The following is a 13,334-nucleotide window of genomic DNA, read 5'->3' as shown; positions in this document are numbered from 1 at the left end:
CAAAGTATTAGGAATAACAAGCAATTATTATAGTATTGCAAGCAATCCATAAGTCCCCTACCGGTTAGAACCCTAGCAATATTCTGAAGGGCCATTGGCCATTCACTTATGTCTCTATTTTAAGTAAATTTGTTGAAAAATTCTTTAAAAGTGATCACAAGAAACAGTTTTTATGTACAGACAGACAGACGGACTGAAGGACACTCTAAAGTTATTTTTTCAAACATCCCTGTTATCAAAATAGAACATTTTTAAAAGCAAAATTCTTAAAAAGGAGATAACTCTTGAAATAAAGATGCAAGACTCATACACGATGTGAGTGTAACAAAGAACAATTAGTAATGAAGGTATTGATAATGAATGTTTATTTTGAATTAGAAGTAAAAGAAAGTTTTAAAAAAATATTTTTTTCATGAAAATTCTAAGTTCAAGGGAGGAAATTCTGATCAATTTTGTGCTAGAGTTGTAAACCTTGTCACATATGATGAGGTTGATGACAAGAAACTTATATTTAAAGTTTGAAGAAAATACCTTAAGAAATAAAGAACTTATAGTGAAAAAATGTAAAAACTAGTATCAGAAATCTTGAAATTCAGTCTATTTGCTGCCATAGCAACCAAAAGATTTTCAACACAGGAAGAAAAGAAAAGGATGTGCATAATCTCCAGACTGCCATCTACCCATATTTTAAGTGTCATAAAAATATTTTCAGTACTTTTTGCGTTATCACTGGATCCAGGTTATGTGTAAAATTTGCCATATTTTCAGTCTATTTGTTGCCATAGCAACCATAATTTTAAACCTAGGAAGAAAAGAAAAAGACGTGCATAATCTCCATACTGCAATCTAACCATATATCAAGTTTCATAAAAATATTTTCAGTACTTTTTGCGTTATCGCGGGATCCAGTTTTGTGGACTGACGGACGGACGGACAGACGTACCAAAATTTGATGTTTATGAGGCAAATCAGCTCATAAACACCACCTGGACCAACGTCCATAAGCAAAATAAGCTCATAAAAACAAAAAAAATTATTTAATTTGAATTTTATGAGTTTTTGTTTTCTATTTAACTACGGAATGAAGCTCATAATAATCAAATGTTTGCTCGGACAGACAGACGGAGGGTAAACCTAAAGTCCCCTCCGGTAAACCGGTAGGGGACTAAAAAGACTGAATTACATAATCTTATAGTTAGTAATGAGCCCAATATCATCCTCAGCAATGAAACTCATTTAGATCCAGCCTTTCTCGCCTTACAATATACTACCTGAACACTCGTATAGAATTTTTCGAAAAGATCACAAAGAACTTGTTGAAAAAGGTGGAGGCGAGTCATGGTTTTAGTTAAACCGGGTTTAGACTGTGAAGACTGTCCAGATTTAGAAAGTAACTGTGAAATTAAATGGGTGAAAGTCACAACTTCAAAACATTGTAATATACTAGTCGGTGCATTTTATCGTGAACCCAAGCAAAGTCTAAAATCGAAACACTGAACAAACTTGGTATCTCGCTTGGAAAAATAGGAAATAGTGAAAAATATCGGAACTGTAAAATTTTCCTTGGCAGAGACTTCAATTTAGGAGATTATATATTGACTGGGAGTATGGTAATCCTACATCTGGTGCTAAAGATAAATCACATTGTGAAAAATTGTGTTCAATATTAAATTTACACTTTATAGAACAAGTGAACTTGCTACCTTCGAGAATGAACAGAACTTTAGATCTTTTTATAACATCACACCCAACTTTGATTGAAAAATGTTCCACAGGACCTCCACTTGGTTTAAGTGATCATGATTGCGGGAATGCCTGTTTGTTACCTCAAAATTATGTGCAGTTACCAACAAGAAACAAGATGGAACTGTTTATAATTATAAAAAGGCAGATTGGCAAAAACTTAAAGATCTGACAAATGAATTTAAATCTGTCTATCTAGCTAAAAATCAGAATAACAGTGTAGATACAAACATGGTCAACTTTAAAGATACACTTTTTAGAAACATGGACAAATGTATTCCAACTAAAAAACTGAAAAATAAACAAGAGGGCCATGATGGCCCTGAGTCGCTCACCAGAAACAACTGTTTTTCAGTGTTATTTTTCAAAGAACTTGATGAAAGACCAGTCCAGCTCAACTTTTACTTGCCCTTCTAATTATTGAAATATTTTGCTCTAATATTTTGGAGGCTTTATTAAAAATATCTATGTTGCAAGTGTGTTCCCATGAGATTATGTAGAATAAAATAATGCAGAATAAACAGGTCTAGGATTTTATGATATTTACGGACAGTCTGTAAATTTTTGGACGAGCCATAATTTTACAGATTTTTGTATCTGTAAATTTACAGACATTAAGTAAGAAAATAGTAGAAGTTGTATTAAAAGGTTAAAATTAATAAGGTTACATACTATATGATTAAATGTAACAGTATGGTAAGATTCAAAACAATATGATGACTTTCAATTTTCACTTTTATTTAATATTTCAAAATCATCATACAAAAATGAAACTCACCACATTACGTTTGTAAATATAAACAATCCATAAAAAAAACTAGTCAGAAGCTGAAAAACAGCAAATTTCACATTGAGTATACATTTGTAAATTTATGGATTGAAAAATCTTTAAATTTCTAGGCTATCCATAAATTTACGAACAGTCCATAAATATCATGAAATCCTAGACCTGATAAATGACCACTACATCAGGGTTAATTTTGATGGAACATTTTTTCTTTATAACTTTTGTGAATGAATACACAAAATGTCACATGCAAAATATGTAAGGGGCAGGAACCAGTTTCAGGACAATAACAGTTTCTGGACAAGTATAATAATAACGGCTTAATTTTGGCTTTATCGATGACGATAGGTATTACACTTACGAACTTTCGCTATACGTATATGCAGTATTTCGATAGAGCGGAAGTCAGTGCGCGAGCATGCGCTTTGCAATATCTCGTTCAGTTACCGCTCACGTTTTAAACTCGGTTGCTATGAAGCGACACTAAGCGTACATGGCTTTTACAACTAAAATATCAGACAAACACATTAAAACAATACACATAAACTACACATAGCTGTTTTCCATATTAATATTTTCCATTTGAAAAACAAACATCTCAATATTCTTACCGATTTAATGTATTGTTTACATGTGATGACAGCAACGCTGTGTGTTAGATTACTTTCGGTTCAGAAAATTCATTTGTTTACCATCAAAACTCATATGTTTACCATAGGAACCATATGTAGATAGAAAGCAAATTAAACAAAGGTAAAGAAAAAATTGTCCGTTTCTGAACAAAAAATCGAATAAATAAATACAAAGTCTTTTTAAAATGTCCCTTCTTTGAGTTCATTTGAAAGGGGAATAATTTGGTGGAATTTTAGACAGGGAAACAGGGAGTTATCTTACATGGCTAGGGAAAATGGCCGACTGAAATCATGCAAGCAAGTTTGTAAGTGTATTATATGTCATGAAGATGCTTGGTTTGATTGTTTGAGAAAATAAACTTCCTTCCAAGTTGATACATCATTAAAATTTTGTGAGGATATCTTACCTGTGTTTTAAAAACAGCCTTATATCCCTTTGGGGCATGTAATTTGTTCTGCGCATGCGCAATATTTTGTTTATTTCAGGATATAATTTTGGGTAGCAATTAATGCACAATGTACTTCATTCGAAATTCATTGGGTGTAATTACCCATAGCTAAATCTGTAACGTATCAGAAAAAGGTGTTAAGCTAGGTTTACTCCACTTTCGCACTTCGTTGCTGCCGTACACACAAAAATATCCGTTTCACTTTTCAGTCATTCCGAGACCCATCACATGATCGTTATTTTTCCTATCATAAACATTTTTCAGTAAATCAGCTTAATTATATAAGAAAGTTAATATGTGAGAAGAAATGTTTTGTTATATTAGAATAATTATCAGTTAAAAACAGATATGAAAAGCAGCTTAATATATATGTCCGGAAACTGGTTCTGCAAGAGTGAACAATTTACACTTTTGATGACCTAAGCTAACCCTTCAGTTTGTACATTGCTTACGTCACCAGGCAATATTAATTGTGTTATCTGGCGTAGTTAGAGCTCAGGTTTTTGGTATGTTAGTTTTATTTATGCATGTTTATTATTAAAAAATAGACCAGAGCTACAGATAAGCTTTTGAGTTAATTGGGTATTTACCCCTGGACTTGACAAGCAATTGGGTAACACAGAAACAAAATTGGGTATCATTGAAAAATTTATTGGTTTGCATAGATTTGCATCGGTCAAAATATTGTCCAGTATCTCGGAAACAATATACATAAAGACTGCAGCTAAAAAGTTCATTTAACAAATTTTTTACAACATCCTTAGGCTCTGGCTCGGTAAGATAACCAAATATTTTGTTAGACTGCATTGAAATAATTGATTTTTTTCAGCCCGGTTTCGCCATTTTGTTGAAGCAGAAAGTAAATAAACCTCAGTCTGGACTGCTATTTAGTTATCTCTCATAAGTATATAAAGCTTTTCCATGAAAAAATGTCTTAAATATAACCAGTCTACTCAATTGTTCCCGGTTAACAAATGGAAAATGAAATAACAGAAAAGGAAACAGGCTATTTGTATTTTCGGATTTGTTTGGCAGTTTTTGCTAGGTGAATTATGGTCCAAGATATTGAAAATACGCTAGAGTATCAAAACAAATTGGGTACTGATATTTTGATTTGCGTTTTTATTACGCAAAGATTTTATTTTATTTGGGTAAATTGGTCAAAATTATTGGGTATTTACGCAGATACGCTGCTTATCTGTAGCACTGATAGACAATTAAAAAAACTCGAATTCTGTCCAGAAACTGGTTCCTGCCCAGTATGGGACAACAAACTTTTTATTTGAGGGCAAATTCAAGCCAAATCGGTAAAATTATGGAGCTTTGGTAGACAATACAAACAATCGAGTTACCTTCCACGTCTGGATCGTAGCCAAGCTAGGAATTGCCTACTTCTTCTAGTTATAAATTACACTAACATGGCGCCAAACTCTCAACAGTCAAGCCTAACACACTAGTTCTGAACTTCCGTCAACTCCTGTAACCAGTACCATACGGTACTACAAAACTCTAAAGTTTGTGCATCCCGATGTGAATGGATTGTCTTCATTTTCAGTTATACATACTGTGCAAGTCATTTTATTACCATCATACCGCAACCAAAAATTGCTTTCAGAAAAACTCGCTTCGGAGCATAATTTATCATTTTGCTTGGATTTCTCAGTTGTTTCAGCATTTGCCGATTGATTTGCTTGGAAAACCTCATTTGGTACAGGCGCAGAGTTGTTTACGGTAGATTCTGTCGGCCCATAAATTTTATGCTGGGAGTTGTTTACAAGTTTTTTCCAATATATGTAGTTAAAGTTCACCTAAAATAAGTGATATCTTAGGTACAAAAGCAAACAATTCATTATTTATATATTTATTATTATGGTTGTAGAAACCGAAAGTACAAAAAACCAACCTGTTGACATTAAATCGGATTTGTTTAAAATTGAACATCAGTGGGCATATTTAAATTACAAATTGTTGTCAGACATATTTTTAAGCAAAAGAGTACCGGAACAGGCATTAGATGTCAAATATATACATTCGTTTTACATTATCTCTGTTTACATCTGAAACCATGTGGTAGAACTACTTTCAATCCGTATTGTTTCCGAGGTTAATATTATAGATAATAGCCGAGGCAGTTCCGAATGACCACTGCCTTCACACAAATCACGTGATGATGGTCTTATCACATGATTGTGTAAAAATGGCGTATACGCCAATGAAATCGTTGAAAAAAATGTTTTATCTGTAATAAACAGCGACATTAAAACTTGAACTCTGGTCTCAAATAAGTCGATATGATTGAAAAAAATTGATTGATTGAAAATAATTGATTTTTGTAAAGCGTAGAGTCGAAATTAATAAAAACTTGAATGATTTCTCTTTCGAGAGGGGTCATTGTTTAGGAAATAAACGGTGCGGTATTAAAATTTTTAAAAATTATTTTCATAAAACTTATGTTTCCAAAATTATTTTTTATTCTAGTTCACATCTAAAACCTACCGGTCTTGAAACATTAGCAAAACCATGTTTAATTTTTAAAATATATATAAAAATTGAAAAAATTCATATCGTTAAAAATCTTGACGAAAATGTTGTGATGGCAGAGATCTAATCCTGTAAGGGGATATCACTGCGTAGGAGATTGGCTATTTATAGAAAAAAATATATACAACGACGCTCGCAAAAATATGCGTCACGGGAAACGCACGGCTATGATATTACCGCGTCAAATGCAAAAGTACTGCGTAAAAAACGCAGAAAAAGATTTCTAGAGAAAACACTGCATGTAGTGATGTAATTAAGTGAATATGAATGAAACCAAATAAGGCTTGATACTAAGTTACTAACTAAGTCTTTATATATCCAAGTTATTTCATAAGAGGTCATGACCTCAAATAATTTCATCAGCAAACAGCAGGTCATTCACATGTATGAAAGAAATGAGTTGTTTCCCTTTCATTAAACTATTATTTGAAGAAATGCCATGGTCTGTGGTATCTTAGCTTTAGCAGTCCCTTAAAGGTGCCAATCAAATAAATATGAGCAATTTTTATAAAAGATTACTATAAGAATGCTAATAACAAAGTTTGGTGATCATCCATCAATAAGTTCTGTAGAAAAAGCTGTCTAAAGGTTTATATTATTTTTAGCTCCATTGACCACTAAAAGGGGCCTATCAAATTAATATGAGTAAATTTGATAAAAAGACTACCTAAGAATGCTACAGACAAAGTTTGGTGATCATCCATCAATTGGTTCTGTAGAAGAAGATGTCTAAAGGAGTTTCTATTTTTAGGTCTAGAGACCCCTAAAAGGGGCCAATCAAATTAATATGAGCAAATTTGATAAAAAACTACCCAAGAATGCTACAGACAAAGTTTGGTGATCATCTATCAATTAGTTCTCTAGATATAGATGTTTAAAGTACAGTAGAACTTCTATGAGTCGAACTTCGATTAGTCGATTTTCTCGATGTGTCGAAGTAAAATGAAAGTCCCGATTTTTTCCCTTATATATTCCTTATAAAAACCTATGTATGAGTCGAGATTTTATGTGTCGAATTTTTCGATGTGTCGAAGTTTTTTCGCGGCCCGTATAGAATAAATCTAGTACAATTTACCACAAATAAGTCGAAGTCCTTCAATTATTTTGACACATTCGATCTCGAGACATTTTTCACACATTTTCTGTCCGCGTAGACAATTTCCGACTAACTTTAGTGACAGGTGTTAATTACAACAGCCGAGTGTACAAACAGCCTTTGAATGCGTTTAAATGTGTGGAAAAAATGCTTTAATCTTTACTATTTTTATTGCCGTAGCGGTATTTGAAAGTACATGCAAACAATAAGAACTATCATTTGAGTGCTTCCGTGACCCGGTGTCGCGTGAAAATCACATGCGAAATGTTTACTATAAGCTGGCTTAGTTATTGCCCTTTTGTATTGTTACGCCTTTTGTAACTTCATAATACGTCAACAGGTAGTCAAAATCATTACCCGTAAAAGTTACTTAACATGTCATATTTATCATTGTATAATGTAAAATATCAGATTAATGAATGAAAGAAAAACATGAAATAGGGTTACGTTATAAATCTTATAATTAGGGCTAGTCACGGGTTGAAATTTTGTCATGAAATTCAGACCGGTTCATGAGTCGAAGTCCCGATGTGTCGAAGTTTTTACGCAAGTCCCTCCAACTTCGACTTACCGAAGTTCTACTGTAATTTCTATTTTTAGCTTTAGCAGCCCCTAAAAGGGACCAATCAAATTAATATGAGCAAACTTGATAAAAGACTACCCAAAAATGATAGAGACAAAGTTTGGTGATCATCCATCCATTAGTTCTGTAGAAGATGTCTAAATGTTTTTTCTAATTTTAGCCCTATTGACCCCTAAAAGGGGCCAATCAAATTAATATGAGCAAACTTGATAAAAGACTACCCAAGAATGCTACAGACAAAGTTTGGTGATCATCCATCAATTAGTTCTGTAGTAGAAGATGTTTTAAGGTTTTTCTATTTTTAGCTCTGTTGACCCCTAAAAGGGGCCAATTGAAATGACGTGAGTAACTTCAAGTGTGACTGTCACAAGGATGCTACAGACCAAATTTGAAGTAAATCTGTCCAGCGGTTTCAGAGAAGATGATTGTTGACGCATGATGACGGATGACGGAGTATCCCCCTTTGATACTAATAGCTCACCCTGAGCCTTCGGCTCTGGTGAGCTAAAAAGACATACCATGGTTGCATACAGATACAAAACAAATGCTCCGTAGGAAAAAGCGTTTGTACAAACGTGCAAGAAAACTAAATTGAGTGAAGATTATGAGGAATTTAAACTTTTCCGAGTGAAAGCAAGGATTAAACTGCATAATGACTATCATAAATATTTGAACAACCTATTAGACCCGGAACAAGATTCAACATCGAAGAAATTTTGGAAATATATAAAAGCCCGAAAACAAGATTCAGTCAGTATAGGTACATTGAAATCCCAGGGTGTTATAGCAGATAGTGCGGAATCGAAAGACAACCTTCTAAACAGTCAATTTAGTTCGGTATTCACAAATGAAAACTTAACAAACATTCCAGATCAGGGACAGTCCCCATACATACCTATGAATGATATTATCATCAGTGAAACTGGAAAAAAAGAAATGTATTGAACGGCTAAATGAACAAAAAGCTAGTGGTCTGGACAAAATTCCCATTAAAGTGTTGAAAACATTAGCATTAGAACTGGCGCCCATTATGACTAGTATTTTTCAGCAGTCATTGTTAACTGGTGAAATTCCTCTGGACTGGAAACAAGCTAATGTAGTTCCTATTTTCAAGAAAGGTGATCGAACAAAACCTGAAAACTACCGTCCAGTTTCTTTGACAGTTGTTGTATCAAAAATTCTTGAACATTATAGTAGTGTCACAAATAATGAACCATCTTGATTCTCAAAGTATTCTACATGAAAATCAGCACGGATTTCGCTCGAAAAGATCTTGTGAATCACAACTATTAATGACGAACGATGACATCGCAAAATCACTAAATTACGGTACACAAGTGGGCATGGCAATCTTAGACTTTTCTAAAGCATCTGATAAAGTTTCTCATAGTCGTTTATTACACAAACTAGAGTATTACGGTATTTCCTGCAATACTAGGCGTTGGATTGATTCCTTTTTATCTAATAGAACACAACAAGTAGTAGTGGACAACGCTTCATCTGATATAGCCTCGGTAACATCTGGTGTACCGCAAGGAACAGTCCTCGGACCAACACTCTTTTTAATCTGATAAATGACAGCGCAGATAATATTACATCAGGTATACATTTATTCGCTGATGACTGTGTGTTATATCAGCCAATAAGTAATCAAAGTGACAACATAGCTCTCCAGGAAGATCTTAGTAAACTTGAAAATTTGGTCGGACATTTGGCAAATGAAATTTAATGTTAAAAAATGCGCCATTATGCAATTTTCATCTTCTTCACATAAAAAGAAATATGACTACAAAATGAAAGGCGAAAGCTTGGAAATAGTCAACCGGCATCAGTACTTAGGAGTTGAATTCAGTGATAATTTGAAATTCAACGACCATATTTTGATATTAACAACATCACAAAAAAGGCAGCAAGTACACTTAGTTTTCTAAAGAGGAACTTAAGATACTGTCCTCCCAAAGTAAAAGAAAAAGCTTACATTTGTTTGGTCAGACCTAAACTAGAATACGCTTCCCCAATATGAAATCCTTTACAAAAGACTCAAGTTAAACAGATAGAACAGATCCAAAGAAACGCAGCGAGATGGGTATTGAATAGACCGTATAACCCACACAATCCTTCTAGTGTAACTGAACTGATAAATAAATTACAATGGCCCAGTCTTCAACAACGTAGAGTATGGCAGATGTGACTATCATGTATAAAGTAGTAAACTTTTTAATAGCTGTGCCAGTGTTATACCATCCCACTATTGCCACCGTTAGTTCAAGCCGAAGAAGTCACAGTATGAAATTCATCCCAATTCAATCTAGAATCAATGTTTATCAAAACTCATTTTTTCCAAGAACTGTTAATACCTGGAATATTATACCAGATTCTTGTGTTACTACTGAAACCTGGAGGCGTTTAAATCTTCCATCCAGCTTGTTCCATTCGTACTATCATATGTTTAAATGGACACCACCTTGTAAAGTGTAAATACATGTTGGTCACCAGACCTTTTAGGGTGTAGTGTGGAACATCAGTTTGTCATGGGACAGTTGTGATACAATTGTGTAATATAGTTTTAAAAATTTATGTCAGAACACGCCACTTTACAACGATGTACAGTCTTCACCTCCTAGACGTCGATGTCTACCTCGAGGATATTGTCGAGTAACCCTGTTGAAGTTGAATATCTGTAAATTTATGGATTGAAAAATCTTTAAATTTCTAGAATGTCTATAAATTTAAGGACAGTCTATAAATATCATGAAATCCTAGACCTGTTAATTATTCAATTAATTCTCTCATTCCTTTTATTCATTCATTTAATGAAATGCTATTAAAATTCGGGCATAAAACACGTAAAAGTAACACTTATTGTTAACTAAATATATGGGGCCGCTTTGGTAAAGGGCCAAAATGTCCGGGGCCGAAACGTTTTGGATAATTTGGGGCTGATACGTCTTTGGGCCGAAACAGCGAAATGACTCACAGGTGCTTGTCCAGTCTTGGTGCCCATATAAAAGCAAAAAAAAAAGGAGGTTAAAAAAAACATAAAAAAACATCAAAATAACTCTTTTGGGTCGATTGTTAGAAAGAAAAAAAGTGAATTTTTTTTTTCTCTATATACCATTACTATGAAAAGGTCACCTAGTCGCCGTAACGCTACGGAGCTTTACTAGGACACGCTGTGGAACAACCACAATGTTGAGTTCTGTAACAATACAAGCTATTTTGCTATTCTAAAGGTAGATCTATATAGAATTTTTTTTTTTTTTTCAAATTTTTTTTTTCTCACACTCAACCCAAAATAGTTATTTTGATGTTGTTTTTTTTTTTTTTTTCTGTTTTTTTTTTTTTTTTAACTTCAATTTTTTTTATATGGGCACCAAGACTGGACGAGCACCTGTGAAATGACTCGTAATCGTTCGGCAATCTCCTGGATTAGACCCCTATGTATTTTTCAGGAGTAAAACTTGTATATTATACACTAAAAAAACAGAATGAACCTTATATATACTCCTGGTTTAGACCCCGGGGTCTGTTTAGACCCCGGGTCTAATCTAGGATATAGCCGGTTGCAGTACTCAGTAGCCAATCGTTCACATGTTTGTATCGATCTTTTTAATTTAAACTAATGTCAGTGCATGCAAACAACTGAAACAGAAGAGTAGCTATCAACTATCGCTTACCGGTCAAAATTTAATCAAAAACGTCGATAGGTATGCAGTTTCAGCAGTTATTTGCACTAATCTTTGTGTTTTTTCAAGAAGGAAATACGGGAAATGCTTTACCGGATATTAAAAATGCGCATGCTCTAATAGATATAGTACGGTACGTTACGATACCGAAATCAACTTGATTTCGGTAAAGTTACCGAAATCAACTTTTCATTACCGAAATCAACTTATAAAATCACAATTAAGCGTTTTATTAAATTTTTTTCATTGTAATATATTACAATAGGTTAAGTTTGACTTACATGCAAAAAATCAGTTTAAAATAATTGATAATTATGAAATTAGAATCAAATAACTAAATATCAAGATTATTCCCTGATTTCTCACGAACCGAAATATATGTTACAATACCGAAATCGACTTGTAAAATCACAATTAAGCGTTTTATTATATTTTTTTCATTGTAATCTATTACAATAGGTTTAGTTTGACTTTTATGCAAAAAATCAGTTCGAACTAATTAATAATTATGAAATTAGAAACAAATATATAAATATCAAGATTATTTCCCTGATTGTCACGAACCGAAATATATGTTACCATACCGAAATCGGCTTGTAAAAGTTAAAATAAACATTTTAATAGATCTTATTTAATTAATTAATATAAAATCATTCAAATTGAACCATAAACAAAGGAAAATAATATTTTATTATAAAAAATGATGATGTTATAGACGGATATATAATACATCATGATTACTTCCCTTGTTAATAATGTGTTGCATTACCGAAATCAAATCAGATTTCATTTCAAAGATGAGAATAACCCCTGAATAATTTGCATGAATTTCAGAAGTCTATGAGAAAAGTTAGTTGAGTGAGTTTTAAACTTTGAATTCATATCGCTTATTTTCAATGTTTAAATTTTCCCTTTAGTCAGATAACATAGCAACGTAGCATCTCTTTGATGTTTCTTAATGATTTCGAAATACAAGATTAAACAAAACTTTGTTTGAAGTTATCCGCCTAATTTGGATCACCATTAAAATAGTTGATTGAAAAATTATCACAGTATTTAATTTAAATCCAATGATTATGATTTGATTTAAAGAAAAAGACGTAGCGGTTGCCATTAATCATGTAATCATAACACCTTTACTGTAAAGAGCAAACATACACGTGCATGGACAATGGAGGTGCTAGTTGACATTACATACTCGTTAACCGCAATCCTTTAATGTACATCGGCGCATGGAAACTTTAAAGTATCCAAACAACATATGATTAGACACAATTATTCTAATTTGTTACATTGTTATTGATGCCCTCATGTCAGAATATGTGTACTTGGTTAACTTAAAGATATAATTTGTCAGAATATGTGTACTTGGTTAACTTAAAGATATAATTTGTCAGAATATGTGTACTTGGTTAACTTAAAAATAGAGTTTGTCAGAATATGTGTACTTGGTTAACTTAAAGATATAATTTGTCAGAATATGTGTACTTGGTTAACTTAAAGATATAATTTGTCAGAATATGTGTACCTTTGCTAACTTAAAGAAAGAATTTGGCAGGGTATTGGTACTTTGCTTACTTAAAGAGAAACACTGTTTATTATAATTTGATAGAGTATATGTATTGAGTTTGAGAACACTATTCATTTATAATCTATACAGTTTACTGTTGAACCAAAAATAAAGTAATGCTTACAGAAGATGTATTTCGTCAAGTTTGAGGAAGTGTTTTATTGAGTGGTGGCAGAATAAATACTTGGCCATCTTAAAGAGAAACATTCTTCCTAAATCTTATAAAGTTTTCTATTGTACCAAATAT

Source organism: Ruditapes philippinarum, unplaced genomic scaffold, assembly GCF_026571515.1.
Source record: "Ruditapes philippinarum isolate M1 unplaced genomic scaffold, ASM2657151v2 ctg1084_1_1_1_1, whole genome shotgun sequence".
NCBI lineage: Eukaryota > Metazoa > Mollusca > Bivalvia > Venerida > Veneridae > Ruditapes > Ruditapes philippinarum.
Note: the sequence above shows the minus strand (reverse complement) of the source record.